Below are 21845 nucleotides of genomic sequence, written 5' to 3'. Positions count from 1 at the left end.
TACATATTTACAGAAAGCAATGTCAAATATCACACAGCTTAAATGTTTGCTAATGGAAAGACACACAGGGTCAAGAAGGTTTACACTTCTTTGCGCTGCTATAAAAAGCTCTGCAGCACCTCACAGTTCCCCACAAGGAGGATTTGTCTTCTTGTTGTTAATCTAATTTTCTATCCCACTTGCTCTGGTTCAGCAGGGCACCGAGTGGGTCTCACTCCCTGTCCCAGAAGTGGTGGGACACTTAAACTGGTGTTTGAGTGGTGGGACATACTTAAACTGGTGCTTAAGTATGAAACATACTGCTACATGGGATAGTTCTCTCACTAGAATTTCAAATCCAGTTCTACGTTTTTGTTTCATAGTTTTATTTTATGCTTAAAAGAATCGGAGTTATAGCCACTTATCATTCCAAGGTGTTGGCTGAGAGACAGAGGTGTATCTGCTGCTTTGTGCATAGTCCTCCCCAACTAGGCAGCTACAGTAGCTACAAGACAGTCACATAGCCAGAAGAAAGTTATAGAGGAACTATGTAGTAGCTCCTCTAGAGCATATTCATATTCATCTCAGTCTTAAGACATGGCTAATTGTTGACATGGGAGCAGAAACAATTTATTGGTGTATGTTTATTACAATTGTAAGGTTCTCTGGTTACAAACCACATTCAGTATTTTTTTATGGTTGAACTCACCCTCACCTGGGTAATTTCACAAGATCTCAATGCTTTTATGGTGGTGTAAGGCAGTTTACATGTGAAACAGGAGTATATCCATTTCGTGCCTAGTCTGGAACAGGGATGAAGAAGAAGTAGGTGATACGCGATAGAGGACTATTAAATCTTGTGTGGCATAAGAAAGGTTTACCTCTGGCAAAACATGGACTAAGAGGTGCTTATAGTTTCTTAACAGGGAGCAGGTTTAAAACAAAGCAGAGTCTGTACTTCACACAACATAGAGTTATGGATCTCCTTGCTGCAATATATGGTTTAGTAGGCGATAAAAGTTTATGGCTTCAAAAAGGAACCGGAGAAGTGCATAGAAGAAATATCCCTTGGGAGCTGTGGTCATCCTCTCCCACTCCACTAATATACAAACTGAAAATAACTGAAATCTGGGAAAGCAGCCTTCCCAAAGTTGTGGAAATATCATGATGCGTTTGCCCTGCTCTTATACTCTTCCGTAGAAACAGGATCCTGGATGGGGGAAAGTTGGCCTTGCTCCATGGGGCTTTATGTTCTACATTTATTCAGCATTGCAAGCTTGAAATTCATAGAGAAATTTACTTCTGTAAATCAAGTTATAAAACTAGGTCCTCAGTAGACGTGTTGCTTTAATTGTTAGCTGTGAAGTTAATTTGCCAAGATCCAATAGCTCTGTCTCCAGTGACGGCCATTATTTTCATACAACAAATGTGGTATCAGCAATTTTTATAGCCTTTTAATATGTTTTCTTCTAAGACAATGCTGCATGGAGAATAGCTTAATGATCCAAATTGCAACAAGTTTTAGCTACCAAAAAATGAGCTTATAATGCCGCTTAATGTATTCAATGAATTATCACTTGCCAGGAACATACCACTCTGAAGGCAGAGAAAGCAAGACACCATGTTTGCTTTACAGGGGCCTTGCTCTTTGTTATTTGCAAGGAAATGCAATACAGAAAGAAGTTAAAGCATAACCCAGAGTGGAGTCCTCCAATAAGAATGTGCAGGTGAACTTAGAGTGATATTTTCCCTGAGATAACTAACATTAAGGCAAGACAGTCCTGGCAGTAAATGGATAACGGGTCTGAATGTGCCTTCTAAGTCAAAGGTATAGCGATAGTTGAGATCACAAAACCCAGCAATCTCAGAAGTCTGTGAAGAGTCCCACTGATTTCAGTGGGCTTTGTATCAGGAGTTCCCCTTCAAATACCTTTACTTTTTTCATTAGAAATGAACAAATTTTCCAATTATAACTTTAACTTAGGTTTTCTTTTTTGATGAATATGAAACCGGTGCCAGTCAAGCAAGCCAGCAAGCACGTGGAATTCCTCATGTTCTGCAACTACTCTCATCTGAAAATGGATGAGATAGAACCTGGAAATGGGGTGCTTTGAGAAAAGTGTTGTGATTTGAGAGCAGCTTGGGGTTCAGCCACAAGAAAAACCTGGTGTCAGCGGCTCCTCAGCACCTGGCTGTGTGCCTGGTCCTACCTTGCCACAGATCCCTCATGAGTGCCCTCAGTTGAGCCTGCTGATGAAAAGCAGCATTCACATACGATAACCCAGTTTGCTCAGAGGGAGTTATCACAACTTGGCTGACACACAACAAAACTGTCAGATAGCAGCAACTTGCTCCTCTGAGCTCTCAGCTAAATCAATCACTGTTGTTATTAGCTGAATCACTGAAACTGCAGGTCTCAAGGTTTTTATTCGAAGGGAATGTTTTTAAAAGCTGCTTGTCTATTCCACAAATATATGTAACCGTCTTCCTAGGGTTTTCATTTACAGACCTGATATTAACCCCCACTTTGTCCTCTAAATCACAAGATTTCAACTTAAGAGCAAATCACCAGCTGGTCCAAATCAAGATTTCTCTGTGACAGCTCAATCTTTTCAGGAATTTTGGGGTTTTTTGCTTCCATAGCATTTGTTTGGTAGGGTTTGGCTTTTTCTTCCTGTCTATGAAGGGTGTAGGTATCAGGAAAAAATGAACCAACATCCCCTTGCAAGATACAATTTCAATCCAAGGCCAAAGGAAGTTCTACCTAAAAGGTTCCAACTTCAACAGCAAATCTGTGGTCTTTATTGTTCTTTATAAGTATCTGCTTTATGATGGACATGTTACCTTCTATTCATTGCATTTCCTTGAAAGTACTCTTGCCCATTGCTCTGGTTCAATCCAGTGCAAAGAAATAGTCCACACGGGTACTAGCAGAGTCACTATATATTTTATTAACTAAGGTATTATCAGGGATGGGTAAAACAGCCTAATTCCATGATCCTTAACAATATTTAATCCATATATTTATTGTGAAGGCTTAATCTCTATGATTCAGCCCTTTTAAATGTTTTGAAAATTATTGCTTTTTAAAGTATAAAGTCACTGCTTCAGAAACTAGATCCGATGCCTGTTATCCACAGGCATCCCTTTTATTCAAAATAAATTTAGATGCCTGATGTCCATCGCCATGAGGTTAAGTACCCATGTGGCCTGTTTCTAACAGTAATGCAATCAAAAGACTGGATTTTTTTAGCCCTGTTTGTGCTCTCAAACTTGACAGGGTGGCCTTAGCCCAAAAGAGAATGAGTTGCTGGTTTTCAAGACACTTTTCCTTTTGCCATATACTCTTGGGAAGCCTTATGTCACTGAAAATTATCAACCCCTATGGAAAAGCTCTTCACAGGCCTTCACACTCACTGACCTTTCCTTGCACATGGGAATGATTCCAGGAGTGCTTTATGAGTAGTAATTCTTCATCCTGGGTATGAGTTGCCCAAGGGGATTTCTGCTTTCATAATCTTCTTCCTGCTCTGCTTTTTGTGTCGAGAAGGAGAAGCAAGGAGGGAACAATGACTGTAGAGGAAAGAGGTAGCTAAACCTCTGAGAGCCATTGTATGCAAAGGAGGAGATAGCACTACTTCATGTTCAGGAAGAGAAGAGAAAACTAATTCCATGACATGACCATAAACTGAACTTTAAAAACACAGGTAACTGTCCTGAAAGCAGCGGAACGTGCTTGTCTACTTAAACACTTTCCTAAACTGTTCCCCTTTTCAGAATGAAACCCTAAAAAAGAGGCTGGGAAAGTGAGCCTGGGATATTAAAAACAGACCAGTGGGCTAGAAAGATATAAAGCAGAATAAAAATATGTCACAGGCTATTGCAGAAAGTAATTTTGAGTTAGGAAAAAGTGACTTGCAAGACTAACTTGAGCATTATATTTGTCATGAGCAGATAAGATGAGCCAAGATTTTTAAATCGGCCCATCCCTGCTTCCTTTGGCTGGTAGCAAAGAAAGAGAAACTTTGCGCACAGCAGGGAGAATCTGATGCCGAGCTAATTGAGTGTGCGTGCAGAGTGAGCAGCAGATGACAAGGACAGGGTTGGCAGAATGTTGCCAGATTGTTTGATTAGCAATGGTATGGTTCAAAAGCTGCCTGCCCTACCAGGGAATTGGCACAGATATCGGCACATGGCTCAGTCCCCAAGTAGTTGTTCTCTGCAATACTGTTTGAGAAACTGCTCTGCTTCTCTGAAAACAGGAAGGGTATTAACAAAAACAAAAACAAAAACAAGGATGAGAAAGAAAGGCTATGAGACTTTATCTATAAATGTTAGATTCTGGCTCTTCTTTCTTCTAATACCACAGAAACTTCAGATGAAATGACATACTTGAGATGGGATAAAAATTGGGTAGCCTGAAATTAAATCTGGTAAAAGTAGTATGAGAGAGCATTGATGAGTGGGAGTTTTCTTTCCCCTACAGTTGATATCCATGTTATTGCTTTTCTCTGTGTGTTAGTTTGAACCAAACAGCCACAGAAATTAAATGGGGAAAAAAAAGTAAGTTGTTTGGGTTTTTTTTGTTCTGTGGGATAAGCATGTTAAGAAAAGCAGCAGCACAATCTTCTGATACATCAAATTTGTATCTCTGTTCTGGGAGAGATAAGAAAAAAAGCTGATTTTACTGATGCATATATAGGGTTGTAGAGAACATCCTAAACACCAAAGCTACCTACAGAACAAGTGTAAAAACAACCTTTTATTACTAACAGCAGCTCTTTCAATTTACACAGAAAATATGTATGGATTAAGAACAATTTTCTGAGCCATCCAAATCAGCATCTTTGGAAGGAATCAAGGTTGTTGATGCTATAACATCAAAGCTACAATCCAAATTATGTTGTCCAGACACACAGGTAAATATTCTCCTTGCACTGAAGGCAGGAAAAATTAGAGGAACTGACATCACACCTGAGATTTTGAAAGTAGTTTGAATTCCAAAATGACAACCTAAATACCTTAGAAATAAGATATATGTTGATGCTTATTTTATACATATAGTGCAACACATAATCAGCTGTTATGAACTTGGATAGCTCTGTTAAAGTCACCAGGGCAGAATTAGTTTTTATCTTGTGACAGCTAATCCAGAGAATAGATGAGACTTGCATATAGAATCATAGAATAGCTAGGGTTGGAAAGGACCTGAAGATTATCTAATTCCGTATAGATATATGGAGAAATACTGTAACATAGCCAGAAGTCTTATAGTGGGATTATAGTATATATGCCTATATACTTCCTTCCAAATTGTACATGTAACTGCAATCTTGTCAGTTTTCCAGCATGTTCAGATGGGTATGATGCTTCTCTCTAACACGTCAATTTTCTGACTAACCTGTCATAACAATCTGTCATAACAATTCTCTGACACCTTACCACTGCTTTTTAAAATATTAGGGGGGTGTTCTGCAATCACAAGTTGGATTCATGCTCCTAAATAACGATGCGGGGGAGGTGTGTGACAGTATAGATATAAGTGGTTACGAATGCGTACGTAGACAGACATACACAAATCCAAAATATCTGACTGTGAATCATTAGAACTACAATTAGAGAGAAGCAAGCAGTGCCAAGTTGGATATTTCTCCTAAATTTGGCATCCTTTGTTTTCCAGCTTTGTGGAAGACCCCTTTTTGTATTCTGTGACCACCTAATCCTGTTTACCACCAGTGTAGTAACATCACATTGCTGAGAAATTAACTCCTTGTCGGAGCAGACTTTGCTTTTGGTGTAGGAGAGAACTCTCTGCAGTTTCAGTTAGATTCATTGATTTACTTGATGATGTTCAAATGATTCATATTCTTTTTAGTAAAATAGGCTAAAGAACATAACATCAAATGCCCAAATGGGTACAGTTTCTTGATGCAAGTCCCTCTGGAAAGCCTGGAAACATGAGAAATGTTCAAGAAGTTGATTTCTTTTCATAGAAATAATGGGTTCTTTGTTCTGCACCTCACACCCAGACCTGTCAAGTGATTCCTGGAATTTCCTAATGATAGAGTACATTTCCAGAGCTGAGAAGAGGTCTGAAAACATACATCTGCACAATTTAAATTCACAGGACCATGACCTCAGCCCACAGATACCTCCTGATAATGATGCTCCATTCTCAGTTGCAGTCATTTCCAATAGATGAGTGTTGCTCGTTGATCAGAATGTGGAAAAAACTCATGGGGAAAAAAAGACAAATGAAAACCTAAAATGTGGAACCTAAGACAAATGAAAACCTAAAAAACTGTGGAAATTTTGTCTGCTGCTTACAATGCACAGCTGTTAATTATCCTGCTCTTAAAGGGATGGCAAGAAATTCAGAATAACCTAAACCTCAGGTTCTGCAACTTTCTGGAGCTAATAAGTGGTCCAGTGCTCTGGTGACTTAATCCATTAAATTATGAATTAAACCCCTCAACCTGTCAATTGGCAGCTGAACAGTCATCCTGCTCTTTCTCAGCTGTGAACACAGCCAGAGCCACAGATAAGTTGAGCCCCTTCCCTGGACCTTTTCTGTTTCTCTGCAGTGCTTCCCCAGGCTCACAAGATTCAAATCTTACATTCTTCATGGTCCAAAAACACCAAATGCTCCCCATCAGCTCATAAAGAACGTAAGACCCTCAGTTTGGACAGTTGTGGATATCAAAGCTACGTCCTCCTGCCTGCAGAAGAATCAGGCCCCACTGCCTGAAAATTATGAGGGACCAGAGAGACACCATTACATCCCACATGCAAAGAAAAACAAGCACTCCATGTTTCCCATGACCTTCTTTCTTTTTTCTTCTTCTTATTTCCAAATGAAAACAGTCCCTGCTAGTCTGATCTGGGGGGGAAACTTTTCTGACAAGCAGCTTAACCTCAAGTGCTTGAAAGTAAAAGCAAACAGGTCCCTGAAAGACTTCTGTACTTCTGAGAATATCAGTGTTCTCTACTGCTCTTTCTCAAGCTGAAGCTCATGTTGGGTGTTTCAGAAGTAGATGAAGTAGCCCAGAAACTAATGTGTATAAAAAAAGCATAAAACATGTTTCTGGCCTTTACTTTCATTTTAAGCTACCATCTCAGTATCTTTTCTCTGTTTCTGGGCATCCTCTTTGACCCTTGTAATCACTACAGATGTCTCTCAAGCAACCTTACCCCCCTGCCCCATTCATTTCTAATAGTGATTGCACTAAAGACTTCACTGTATTTGTGGCTGTTTAATCATTCATCACCAGGCAGCCTGGAAAATGCTACTGATCTATGGCTGTAGCCATTAGTAAGAACTAGTAAAATCTTCCTGAAATGAAGAATGGGTCATTGTGAGCAGGCTTAGGTTCTGCCTTTACAGGCACATCTGACAAAGAAACATCCTGCACACTGGGACTGTCCAATTGACGTCAGTGGAGAGACCTGATCTCAGCGGGTTTTAAATTAGACCCTATAGCTGAGACTTCCAAAGCAGCCTGGAGGATTCAGACACATATCTTTCATTAAAGTGAGGGTGTATTAAGCAAATGGAAGATATCTGTATGAAATCCCCTAGACTGCTTTGAAAAACTAAACTACTGTGGAAGCTGTGCAGCTTTCCCCATAAAAACAGCTGCCAGCTCTTGCTTTGGTAAAAGTGATGGAACTGTGTGAAAAGATCCACATAAAGGCCTGGACCCCTCATCCTTTAGGAAAACAGGGAGAAGCACGGCTGGAGTGCTTTATTTTCACAGTTAAACCCTCCCCAGTTCAAAGCCATTTAGAAGAGCAATCGGTTTGCTTTGGATCAGCAGGACTGTCCTGACAGATGAGACTTCAGCCCTGCACAGATAAGGGCTTCCATTTCAACCATGTTTCTGCTTGTCCCCAGCTCTCTGGGGAGCATGCAATAATCACAGTGGTTACACCAGTGGGAGGGTGATTTGGAGCAAGGAGCAGACATGCCCAAATGCTATTTTCTCTCATAAAGTCTCATTTGAGGCTCAGCAATAAAGAGCTCTGTTTTTATCACAAAGAAAAGAACACAACTAGGAGCCAGGTCTTCAGCCCAACCAAAGTCAATTTACCGCCCATGAGAGGAGGCTTTAGCATGCACTTTTAGCAGCAGCTATCCCAACCCAAAACCTTGAACATTGAAAAACATTTGAAATCATGATTCATATTCTCTAAATGGGGTGCTGTTCCAAGGCTGCTAATCCCACAGAAGAATTTGGGCCTTGGAATATCCATGGTGGCTCTTCTTCCACCTGACCTTAGCCACTGAGAAAGTTGATGTCCAGTTGTATTGCATCTGGCTGAGATGGTGTTAGCTTTCCCCACGGCAGCCCTCATAGCGCTGTGCTTTGTATTGGCAGCTAGAGAGAGACTGATAACACAGTAGTGTTTTGGCTATTGCTGAGCAGTGCTCTACAGCATCAAGGCTTCTCTCCAACGTTTCCCTATCGCCCATAGGCTGGGGCTGGGCAAGATCTTGGGAGGAGACATAGCCAGGACAGCTGACCCCAACTGACCAAAGGGATTTTCTATCCCATGTGACATCTGCTCTGCAATGAAAACTTAAAGGAGAAGGGGGAAGGCATTCTTTATTACATCACTTGTCTTCCAGAGCTACTACACATACTGAAGCCCTGTTTCCAGGGAAGTGGCTGGACATTGCATGCTTGTGGGAGGTAGAGAATAAATCTTTTGTTTTCGTTTGTTTCTATGTGTGGCCATTGCTTTTGCTTTTATTAAACTGGCTTTATCTTGACCCATGAGGTTTTTTTTCCATCTTTTTTTATCCCCTCCTCCCCATCCTGCTGAGGAGGGGTGTATCAAGCTTGGTAGGCACCTGTGACCAGCCAAGGTCAAACCACTACACCAGTCCAGGTTAGCTGACTAAGGCAAACAGTGAGAGAGGTGTCAGCAGAAAGATTCATCATATTCTCATATGAGGTTACACAATAATCTTCCACCAGCGGTGCCTCTTTGAAGGGAGAAGAAAGAAATACCTTGGAGACATGCAAGTTTGAGATGGCTAAAGCCATCTGGGAGCAATTGCCTTTTAATGTCATAATACCTGAAGGCATCTGGCTCAAGAGGAAGCTGAGGAGTCAATAAGAGACACAGGGAATGAAATGCTGCCATCTCTGCCTGCATAGGTGCCCATGCATGGGGGCCAGCAAACTGGGAGCAGGACTGCAACATCCTTTCACACACATTAAACAAAATCTGGTTTACAGTTCCCCTTTAACCCATGTGCAGGGCTGGGCTGGTCACACATTCAGTGTCAACAAGGTGAAGTGCTCCGGAAGAGACTGCCAAGGAGAGCATCACCATCAGCCTGACAGCATCTTCCAGGTCATGTCTCAGCACACATCCTTTGCCTTCTGCCTGATTTTGACAAGGACATGGTTTTGTACAGCTCAGCCCCATAGAAAAAAACCCTCCATTTTCTGAGAAGTGGTGAGAAAATCATTCCTACAGCCCACAATGGCAATCTGCTTATTAGTCAGACTGCCTCTCCTAATTGCATTATTACTTCATGGTAGGCCAGGACAAGACAACATCATTAGCTGAAGTTTCTTCATTTTAGCAGTCCGCTGCCTTCATACCCGATTTAGAAGTTAATGGGTGAAGAGTACGTTTAGTTGCATACCTGCCATGCAGCTCAGATGACATGCTCCTTAAACACCGTGGTTGTGTGGATGCTTAGTCAGTTCCCTTCATTTTTTGCATTGCTTATGGTCCTTTCCCTTTATTTCTTGTATTTTAGGAGTTCTGAGAATAGGTGAAATTCTGTTAGAACTACAAAGACTAGCTGCATTTTCTGTGCTATTTCATAGCAGCAGAGATTCTTCAGACCTCGGGTTGACTCCAGATCTCAACTATCAGAAAGTTAGAGATGGTCAGCTCAGGGTTTCCTACTCTAACTTGTCTCCTATAAACATAACCAAAAACCCAGAAGATTCAGACTGGGAAAATGTTAAGCCTAGTCCAGTGATCTGCCAAAAGGTCTGCAGGAAAAATGGACTCAAAAGGAAAACTGCTGTAAAGGAAAATATAATAAAGATGATGCCTGGGTAAGTTGCTCTGCTGACTTGTTACAAGCTCTGCAAGACAAGTCTCTGAAACGGGTAAATGAGCATTTGAAAAGCAGCTGTTAATCACACTTAAGATAACAACCTCAATGAGCCAGCTGTCAGGGAAAGTGATGGATTCAGCTTCTACTCTGTGTTTACCTAGAAAAAAAATGCTGAGAAACAAGTAAGATACCCACATCTCTCTCTAGGCAGAAAGTTCATGATAACAGAGGATTTGAATAGACAGAAAATTGATTTTCATGGAAAGTAAACTATTTGTAGTTCTTTTTACTTTTATCACACAGCTGAACAGTTTAACTCACGAGGAATGTAAATAAATTTGTGTCAAATGTTAAATAAACTTTTTCTTTCTTTTTTTTTAATTTCCTTTTCTTTCTCTTTTTAATAAATCTTGTTTGGGTTGAGATTATGCTCATAAAGGCAATTCATGCAGGAGCCACAGAGAAAACAGATGTTGTAACCTTTGAACAGAAGTGCTGAAGAGCAATTCAAAAGCGAGTTTGGAAATGAAAATTACCACTTTTGTCTGAGGAACGTAAGGGATAGAAGTAGCTCACATGGGAGGTATAAGATGTCTCCCTCCATATTTATGGCAGAACTGACCCATGGTAGTGCATACAGCCATAACGGTATTCCCATTAAATCACGCATCAAAATGCTTCAGGATGGCAACTGAACGCTCACATGCAGCCCTGTAAGAGAGCACCCAAAATGAAAGCTGCATAAGTCATCACCCACCAGGGCCTTGGAGACCTCGTTTCCTGTGAAGGAGGCCATAAACCCCTACACAGTAACCACCAGAGGAGCTGGGGTTGGCAGGAAAGGAGGGGGATTGGCCCCATGCAAAAAGCAACTGTGATTATAATATAGCTTATATGATGTGGATATATATTGACCTTCAAATGCTGTTTTAAGAGCCCAGTAATATCTGGCTTTGCAATAGTGGTAGGAGAGTACAGGCACCGTTGTAAATGGCTTGTGTGGGGACATGTGTGGGACAGCATGCAGTTTCTTTTCCACAGGTTAAAGGAAGATGGAGTTAAATTGTAGCAGATATACGAATCACATTGGAGAAAGCTGCAGCAGCTCAGCTTACTTAGCCTGGCAAAATAATATGGTGCAAAACTAGAGGGAAATTTAAGAACTCAGCAGAAGAATAGAAATGAGAAGATTTTTATCCTGTGTAATCTTCCCAATAAAGAAAATTTTAATATGCTTATTATTCAATACATTGTTTCCCTCCTTTGCATTGATAAGCAGCACTCAGATTCTATAAGAAATCCAATAAAGAAAAAGAAAATTGACTTCTTCCCTTTCTTGTACCAAGATCAATCTTGGGCCACTCTCTTTCACATAAGAGGCTAGAAACAGAATGTTTTTGAGGCTTTGCCTCAGTCTCTGTTTTGAAGCACCAAGTCACATGCAGAGCTCTACACAGCTTATTTGGATCTGCATAGTGGTTTCAGCTATCATCAGCTAGTCCTTATACACTCTATGGCCCTCCTCATGCCCTCGACGCTTATTCAATGCCCCACAAGTGCATGATGACACCTCTATGCTTCTGCTTGCCCTGAAAATTATATCACTGCTATGTCACACTGCAATTTCAAATGAAAGCTGCTTCTCTTCCCCTCTTCACCCAACAGCCACAGCTGCCGAGACTCCCACTGACAGAGAGCAAGAAGCCAGCCCACTCGCGTCACCAGGCCATTATGCGTCATTACCGTGCATCATCCAGGGGCAATGTCACCCCTACACATGAAATAATAATGGCCTAACAGATGTGAGAGTCATTGTAGTTTTGTCTGCTGCTATTGGAAGACAAACTAACACAGAGAAGCAGATTGGTAGGGAAATAGTTCTGGCAGTTTCTTCAGAGAACTTATCTGGACCAAAAAGTATTGTGTGGCTTTTTGGGGTCTGGCTGTTTGTTTTCTTCAATTATTTTTTTCTGTTTTGAGGAGGTTTTGTGGTATTTTTGATGTGCATTTCAGCTACTGTGAATAAATCTGTGCTGGACACCCAAGTGCTTCTAAACACACCATAGACTTCTCATGAAACTCTTCTCCTATTAAGGAAGACAAGCACATTTGCCTCTTCCAGACAGTCGCTCTGCTTTGCTTTTATGCTAGCTTTGTGCCATTCAACTTTCTTCAGCTGAAAGAAAAAATTCCCCTTTATCTTTTGCAGACACAAGGACACGTCCACAATCAGGAGTAAATGGACAGACTTTGCCACTAGCTATGACTAATAATGGGAGACATTCACTGTTAGCATAACGCTGTATTTACTTTGTTCAATGTCTCCCATAAACACTTTAAGACTGCTCTGGTAAATCCCTGGTAACTCTAATTAGGGAAGCAAGCCTCGTAAAAAAAGTAATGTTCTTCATAGCAACCTATTAAGTGACTTTTATTTCTTAAAATATTGACATTTTGGGATGACATTTGTCTTTATAGGAGGTGTTGACCATTAGAAGATGGGTTTTAATCATGAAATATAATGTTTTTCAAGTTACTGTATGCCTCACAGTGACACAGTGACTGAAACAATCCAGTCCAGGATCAGCTCCAGAGATGTACCTTGAATCTGCTGAGTGATTCCAAAAAGATGAGTTAATATCCCTGTGCCTCATATTTCCCCTGAAGAGGAAACAATATTCAGAGAGTAACACTTGCTCAAACAATTTGCCTTCTAGTCACAAGAATGAGACACATGCATTTTTAAGATACTCATGCAAATCTATATTTACATGTTATTATCCAGAGCTTTTTGCTACTTTCCTGAGCTCTCCTAAATACTCTGCTTTGGCTGACTCATGCTGCTTGCTCCCACTTCACACTTTTGCCCGTGCCTCTCACATCTGGGGACGTCGCTGTGACTCCCAGCACCAGACACACACGTGCCATTGGCCAAACCCCATACATGGATGCAGAGAGCAAGGCCCAGCAGCAGCACCCATGGGGAGCTCTGCTCTCACATAATGGGGAGCACTCACACTGCATCTCATCCCACTGCTGCTACATCACCAGGGAAAGTCCCTCCCAGCACATCTGTCAGCTGGGTGTTTGTAATGAATAAGCTTACTCTATGAAGTGCTAAGAATTAACATTAGGCTCACATATGCTGACATTTGTATCTATATACCTGTATCTGTCTATCTATCTATCTATGCAAGCCAGGATATGGTTGTCCTGAGCTGTTGTGTCTCCAGGCCAGTCTGCTCAAAGCTGCAGTGCAAACTGCTGGAATACTGAAGTAAAACACCAAGCACTCATTTTCCAGACCACTGACCATTCTCAGCCAGTTAAAATTAATTCTACAGAGCAAAATCAAAATTAATTATGAAACCAGGAGAAAGAGTCCAACAATACTCTCACACTGATAGCACTCTCCCCGAGCCCTTTAATTTGGTAGTTGCTTTCATAGTGACAAGAAGCGACTTGCAGCCCTTGCACGAGGTATTCAAAACACCAAACCCAACAGTTTTCCCCATTAACACAGACAAATTAACATTATCTCAGTGCTACTCATAGTTCCTCTGAGTGAAACGAGTATGCCGGCGGTGATTCATGCACCACTGCTGAAACAATAACTCACCCTGCGCACCCCAGCAGTGTGCTATAAAGTAACCTGGGTGTGTAATTATAGCGAGCACCACGCTGACACAGCTGCTGCTCTTCACTCCCATGCAGCCATTATATTTCCCTGTGCTTTGTGCAATGTTCTTTCTAACGACGTGGGATACATCAGCCTTTGCTTGGAGGAGAGTCTGCCTAAAAATGACCAGTAAAATTAGCACATGGGGGTTAGCAGGAGGAAAGAAACCAACTCCCTGGGTATGGCTGACACGACCTGTGACACCTTTGCCTTTCCTGAAGTGCAGAAGCACAGATAACGGCTTCTGGAAAATAATGTGCATCCTTGAGGCATGTTTAGCTGGCCATGGGAATATGCAGGGAAGAAGTCATAAACAGGAGTACAAAAGCAGTAAATGATATTAGGGGCTTGGGCAGTGGTGGGTGCTGCTAATGTATGGTTTGGCCAAGCACCTCAGGATGCTTGAGAAGAGCAGGAGTTGTCCAATGAATCAGTCCTGGTGCCTCCTGAAAAAAATCCCAGGGGATGCTCTAGGATATTAGTGAGACTTCGTTTTGGAACGAAGGCAAGGTGGGTCATTGTATGTCACATGAAATGGTATCTCTAATAAATCCATATCAAGTTTAATTTTGTTTCTATCTTATGGGATAAGTACCAGCATCTATCAGCAACTTCAAAGGGATTTACAGGCACTCTGTGTGCTGGAAACCAGCCAGCGTGGGCATTTTGAGTTACTTGATGCCACAAGGGAAACAACTCAGATGGGCCTTTCTAAGGAGATTTTCAGTATACATTCTGACCTGGCTCAGATCCGCGGTATACATTGCTGCACCAAGGCTGAGCAGTGAGGCAATTCATCCTTTTGATGCACAGGATAGATTTTGGCTGGGTTTGAAGGTAGAGAACTTCATTTATATTTTATCAGGGACAAGTTTCTCCTTCCCATTGCTCAACTATGCAGCAGTAAAAAGACTTTTTGGGCCCTATGTTCTCAGCCTGTTAGATTGCTCTAAAGTTATAGGTTGTTTTCACCCCTAATAGCCACCAAACTAAGCTCCTTCAAGGATGAAATAATTTCATATATCATGTCTTTCTGCAGGTAAATTAATTCATAAAGTTCTATGTTGCTATGACCAGACAACCATATAGCACTTGTGATACCATAGAGACAACAACAAGTGAATTTTTCTTCCTTGAAACTCCAGAGAAGATGTTAGGGTCTGAAGCTGAGGAATATATGATGTGCTGCAAACTGCTGTGTAGGTATCAGTCAGTACCATGTCTCATTATTGCCATGTATGCAGTCTCTGCTTAGGCATGTCTGGTGTCAGCTGTCCTGTTGAAATCTGAAGGTGAATGAAAAACAATTAAGAAATTCAGAATTAAGAATCTACAGCATCCTTACACATAACATGTGTAAGTGCCCAAGGGATGTCATCTTCTGGAAAGAAGTCACAGCCTCTTTTCCTTCTCAGGGAAGAACATCAGGGCACTCTCTCTGCTATCAAAGAAATAATATTGCTCACTTATCCCCATTTTTGCAGCACCAAGAATGGTTGGGATTTTTTTGTGTGGAAAGTAGGATTCATGAAACCTGAAGTTCCCTCTTTAGCTAGCAGAAAGATGCACATAATCCAGTTCTCATAAATAGTCTCTGCAAGATCCCCTTGCTCCATTAACTCAATGGAAGCCTATTACTGCTACTGCTGAAATCTTCATTTAGAAGCTGATATTAGGTGGCATGAATAGTCTTCCTTACCATTCTTTATCACAGCAAGTGTCAGTATCCTTTTTCAGGCTGGACAAAATATATCCATTAGAACAATTTTGCAATGGAAATCTACTTTGAAAGCTCTCAGTGTATCAAATTTTTAATGGAAAAAAAATAATAATGATTTCCAAGAAATAATTTGATGAAAAGCGAAACAAGTCTTTACAACTTACTGAAGACAAGAAAAGGTCCAGACTGCAGAAAATAACCCTGAAGAGGAAGTTCCATGTCATCCTTTCTCTTAGAAAAAAATAGATAGAAGAATGAACATCCTTCGGAGCTAGGAGTGTTTGCACTCTATTTATCTGGACTATAAGTCAACTGGCAGAGAGAAAAAAAAGAAGGATTTTATATAATCCTCAGTAGAAAAAAAATACTTTCAAGAGACATATCTTCATTTCACTCCATATTTTCTTATCCCACAGTACAGTTAGGTAGTAGAAGTCTTTTTGTTTTGCACAAAATTCACCATAAGTCTTCTAGTGATCTTCAGCCAATGCATTTTAGACCTCACATCCAACCTGATTTCCTGCCCGCCCCCTTCTTGGCTTCTAAAGTTCGACTGCATAAAACACTTTAACGAATGGGAAAAAAAGTTCCTAAGTCCACAGAAAAAGCCTTTTCTCTAACTTGGCTCTTCTGATCCTTTTTATACATCATAGTACTGACAAGAGCATGAGTCTCCTCTGCATGTTCATAAACATATACTTTCTTTGATGTTCTGTAGAGTGACACATAGACACTGTCCATGCTCTCATTAGGAATGTTACAGCTTTAGCAGGCCCCCAGCTGTGCATAGAGAAGCCTAAGAAAACAGAAGTCCCCCTTTTGACGTGTCAAGGCGAGGGATCCAGGATACCCCATCCCTACTGTGCAATGTTCCCAAATTGTTTCCTGGGGCCTATGCTAGGAGTTTTCCTTATTAAACCACTTTATTTTCACAGGAAAGATCATGTGATGGGAAAACACACTTTCCTGTTCTGCTGCATGCTTCAGTGTCTGGGAGAGAACAGGGCAGTTTACCAAGCTCATGTTTACTGGGTCATCATTTGGCCAAAATTGCCTTAGCAGTGTCAGTTGACACCCCTGAAATTAAAAATCTTCTAATAAAGGGGTAAAACACAGTGGTCAATGCTGATCTTTGCAATATTTCAGACAAGGATGAATTTTTTTTAGAGAGTTTTGCTAAAGCATGAAAATTCAATGTGTCACTGTATGCCCACACACTTCAGAGTGAATGTCATTCTGTATATATATATATGTATAGAAAAACAGACACATATATGTATGTACATATAAAAACACACAGAGGAAGATGGAAAAAATACTAGATTATAATTTGCAATTCTGTATTAGGCTCTTATGGTTTAAGTGAACTTTATCAAATTGTTTAGACCCAAAGAGCATCACTTTTAACAGAGATTTGTTTTCAATGCTAATGCAATTACTCCTCTTCTTTTCCTCTAAGCAAATTCTTCAGCACTATTGAAAGAAAAAATAGAAAGATAAAACCACAAAATCAGTTCCAGCTGCCTAATCTAACCCATAATACCATATGTGTGCGGATCCCTTTGACAGAGGAGAGGGAAGGAGAGCTCTATAATAAAGGCAGCAGCTACATGAAGGAGAGTCAGCCTCCACTGACTCATTTCCTGGGTCCTCCTTTTTTAGATTATTAACAGAGATGATGTTTATAGGTTAATGGCAACTCTACATCATTCAGCACAGATCATCAACTACACACTTCCCTATTCAGGGCTCTGCCTGTTTCTTGGTTTGACAGTCTGGACTTGAGGTAGCATTGCTTGGTCTTGGAACTTGTTTTTAAACTTCACTTTATTAAAAGGTGTGGTGGGGAGTCTGGAGAATGTGGGTTCAGGTTCTTTCTCAGCTGTCAGTTTACACTGTGACTCAGTTTATCACCTTTTCATAATGGTATTTGAGAGAGTTTCCAAGCAAAAGCCATAGTTGCATGGTCTTTCTGGCTAACACTTCTCCAACAGATGGTAAAAAAATCACCCTCCAAACTCTTAGGGAACTCATGAATTACCTCCTGTGAGCAGTGCCATTTGGCAAATGTCACATTAAAAGAATAAGGCTCATTTCATACATAGCTTAGGCTTCTGTATGTGCTCCAGAGCCAACAGCAGCATCAAATGCCTACTTCTAAAAGACCAGTTTATTTTCCTGAATGCATATTTCCATGGGCCTAGACTACATTTTAGGATGAAAAGCAATATTCAATAGATGCAGAGTCATCCTAGTCATTTTGTTATGCAAATGACAGTATTGTCTTTGTCAGTATTAAAATCACAGAAAAAGAAAAATGCCACAGTTCAGTTTTTAAACTATAAGAAATTATCTATTTTTTAATTATAACAGAAATTCAATTATATGCTTATCTAAGACTCTTATTACTAGATACATTCTTCTAGAGGAAACAATCAGCTGTGGGCTGAAATTCACAGCTGAATCCCAGCTACATCATTTTCAGTCAGATTTTCAAATCTTCACTGAAGAGGGGGAAGGGAAGGGAAGGGAAGGGAAGGGAAGGGAAGGGAAGGGAAGGGAAGGGAAGGGAAGGGAAGGGAAGGGAAGGGAAGGGAAGGGAAGGGAAGGGAAGGGAAGGGAAGGGAAGGGAAGGGAAGGGAAGGGAAGGGAAGGGAAGGGAAGGGAAGGGAAGGGAAGGGAAGGGAAGGGAAGGGAAGGGAAGGGAAGGGAAGGGAAGGGAAGGGAAGGGAAGGGAAGGGAAGGGAAGGGAAGGGAAGGGAAGGGAAGGGAAGGGAAGGGAAGGGAAGGGAAGGGAAGGGAAGGGAAGGGAAGGGAAGGGAAGGGAAGGGAAGGGTTTATAAGAACTTTCTAATAATGTGTCTTTAAACAGCATTTGCAAAGAATTATAGGAATTAGGGTAAACTTGCAGCCAAAGAGCTTTAATGAAGATGAAGGGTGTTGATAGATGCAGAGGGAAGAAAAGGGAGGATACCTATGAAACTTTACAGCTGAATTTGATAGAACAGCTGATTTTTATAACGGGTAAGGCAAGGAGCATACTAGAAAGCTAGCTGAGAACAGGAAAGTGTCAGGAAGTATTGCTTGTCTGTCTTTTCCAGTGATTTAGCTCTAGCATGAGGATAGATTTTGAGGCAAGGCTCATTTCTGAAATAATAATAGCTGTCTTCTAGAAAGTGCATTCCCTTCTGTGTGGAAGCTTTCTATTCTTGGGAGTAAGAAGCTTAAGGCCAGGAAAGGGGAAGAGGTTTCAGAAGCAGAGGTGATGCAATTGATGCTGTATCTGGAGTTGTCACTGCAAGAGGAAAAGGGATTCTGGAGGCTTGGCAAAGGTAATGCCTACAAATACTTACTTTTGGCTATTTGATTTGTAATTAGAATCTAAATGAATCAAGATTATTTCTTGCTTCTAAAAGAGGTTGTTGACACATGCTTTCATTTGCTCCTTCATTGGTAACTGTACCATATCTCTCTTGAACCTTCTATCTTGCCTTTGGCAAGGAAGTTCAAAGCAGTTGTTAGCTCTTTCTACTAAGAGTAGCTACAAACCTTACTTGTACCCCCCAGCTCCAGCTCTGTGATTGAACCTGTATCTGAGGTGCTCAGCCTCCACACTGCAAAACTGTCTCTGTATTAGGTGTAGGGAAGCAGTGCGTTATCCTTTCACATACGGATACCTTCCTGAGGATTTGGCTTAAGTCCTGCTTCAGTTTAGCTCTCTCAAAATAACTGTTGTAGACAGGTACTGATGGCTGCTTGAGCACACACTGATACACCAAAATTCAGATCTCTAGCTGGTTAAAGTTGTCGGGACATTCACTGTGTCATCTGCCATCATTTATGTAGCAGCCATCTGATTCCTGTTGTGCTAGATGTGACCTATGTGTGAAGACTCCCATTGTGTCACTCTGAGAGTGACAAGCAGGTAACCCTATAAAACCTCAGGAAAATTGAAAGCAGATAGGTAGCACCCAGCTACTAAGGGACTCCACATTTCACCTTCTACCTGTGCAGGACAGGAAGGAGGCTGTTCAGTCTGGACTTGTTAGGCTCAAAGCCCAGATTTAGGTATTTCATCACAGAACTTCCTTCACAACATTTGCACCGTGGGATTAATCTTTCCCTGGTTTACACTGACCTTCCCTCCTGCCTGGAGCCTATGCTACAGGAACATATCTATAGTGCTATACACCCCTCTATTTGACTTCCACAACCATTTCATTTAACTGAATGGTTTTAAAGCTGGGGTACAAAGTGTCTTTCGCAGTTGGATACAACTCTTTCACGTACAAGTAGTTTTACCCTGCTTTTTACCTTCCCACGCAGGACCTAGAGCTGCTGTGATTCCAACTGCTGCTACAATACTGGAAAAGCTGTTAATATATCCAAAGCATCACATGAGGTTCTTGTTGATAAAAGACCCTGTTATTTACTAAGAAATGGGCTGATTATTTGACTGTGAGCATGAAAAGCAACAGAGTTTTGGAGGACACTTTGTTTTTTTCCAAAGACACTTGAAACTGAGAGCACCTGCGTCCTGCAGACTGAACATGTGTTAAGCTTCCCCTTTTACGTTTTGGTTGTCTTGGGGTAACAGAACCAAAGTAAACTCTATGATAATCTCTGATCACAGAATCATGTGTACAAATTAATAAAATACCTGCAGTTTTTTTCCTGGGAAGTGAAATATGGTGAGCAAGAAATCTGTGCTTAGAGCAGGAGCAGACCCTGCGGTTCCTGACAGTTTAAGTGTAGCCCTGTACATGGAATCAGCTTGTCTCCAGGCTTGTGTGCAGACACAACATATCACAAAGTGTACAAGAGGCATTTATTGTAATGATAAGGGGGTTGGTTTATTTCTTGTGGCTTTTGGAAGGCCTAGTGTAAACAGGACAGTGGTTAGTTTGTTTAAGTGGTTGCAAATGTATAATTTAATAAGGCGCAATTGAGAGCAGTTTGTTCTTGGAGTTAGCATTCAACCTCTGATGTCCTGAGCAATGCCTGGCAGACAATTTAAGGCTACTGAAAAATTAACATGTTTGGATGGAGGCTGTTTGCTACAGGACATTCCAAATTGACCCATATGACTGGGATGTTTTCCCCTTTCCTCCCTTCTCTCCCCTGCATCACCTGGCACAATTTCTGGTACTATAAAAACTAAAACATAAAGGTTGTTATATAGATGTCATTGCTGTCATGCATTGTTAAAGTTACCTGTAGGTCACATTTAACTCTTTGACTGGTGGCTCTGTAGGCCATTTAATTTATTTGTATTTAAACTCCTGAGTTCATGCAAAGCATCCTTATGTTGTCTCTAGATATCTGTCCTCATGTCCTCAGTATATTTGACAAAGACCACTCCTGGGTTTATCACATCTTCTGGTCTTTTGAGAGAGAAATACAGATGCTAAGCCAATATTCTGGATTTTTTTATTTTAATCTAAATGTGGCTTATTTAACAGATTTCTCTTGAAGTTGTCTTGTGTGTTTCAGCAGATACAATTAACGTTGCTGACAAGCCTGCAATCCTCAGCCTCTCGGTCAAGGTAGCAACCAGTCCCTCAAAGAAGCCAGCCCTGAAGCTTCCTCAGTTGACTCCCTACCATAACAGAGTAAATGTTTCTATTCAGTTTCTTTTAGTCTTTTTCCCTTGTACAAAACTTTTATACTTGTCCTTGTCTGCTGTGCTTGGTGTGGGTGCCGTGTTGTCATGTTCCCAGTGTTCAAAGACTTTTAGCTAATGGTTTTCAAGGTTGAATGCCTAAGGCTTAATTCAGCAGAGGCGAGTAAATAATTAAGTTGCCCGAGGTTTTCTTGCTGTTTGTCATTTTCATCCCAAATGAAGGTAAGAAAGTCAGACCTGTCTGAATACACCAGACTTGCTGAAGTCTTTCAGCTCTTCAACATTGCTTTAGATCCCAGGGAGATGTGATGCATGGAAATGTATGTGCCAGCCTCCAGCATACTAATCACCCTATCAAGCATGTTCTTCAAAGTGGGGCAAGAGCACTCTCAGAATCAGCCATGATCTGTAGAAACTGCAGGTCAAGCAGCAAACATGAACTCCCAGGCTGTTTGAATAAATCAGAGAGGTGTGTAGCCCAAATCTTGTCTTCAGTCATTAAAAAATTCAGCCTGTGTGCATGTTGAGCTGCATACATGAATGACGTTGTTCTCAAACTCATGGGTTTATTGTCCCTTCGATCTGGTGTGACACTGGGAGGTGGGTATGATATATGTTTGTGGAAGACATGGTTTGCTTACATCTAGCTCGAATGCTCGTCATCAGGTCTAAAGACAACCTCTCGTGAACATGAGTTGTACATTTGTTCCTAGTACTGGAAAGTGAAGCAGGAAACATTAAACTGCTGCTCACAGGG

General features: G+C 41.1%; 1 long non-coding RNA gene across 1 annotated transcript; it reads left to right on the top strand.

The window, feature by feature from the left end:
- The first annotated feature begins 14108 nt into the window (after positions 1 to 14108).
- LOC134158152 (uncharacterized) lies at positions 14109 to 16281 on the top strand. Its single transcript, XR_009962613.1, has 3 exons — positions 14109 to 14255; positions 14990 to 15099; positions 16186 to 16281. It is a non-coding gene; the product is annotated as an uncharacterized LOC134158152 (long non-coding RNA).
- Positions 16282 to 21845: the final 5564 nt, after the last annotated feature.

The sequence above is a fragment of the Pezoporus occidentalis genome, unplaced genomic scaffold (genome assembly GCF_034315485.1).
Source record: "Pezoporus occidentalis ecotype Australia unplaced genomic scaffold, CSIRO_AGI_Poc_V1 ctg127, whole genome shotgun sequence".
Classification (NCBI taxonomy): Eukaryota; Metazoa; Chordata; class Aves; order Psittaciformes; family Psittacidae; genus Pezoporus; species Pezoporus occidentalis.
This window is presented reverse-complemented; position numbering and strand designations above follow the sequence as displayed.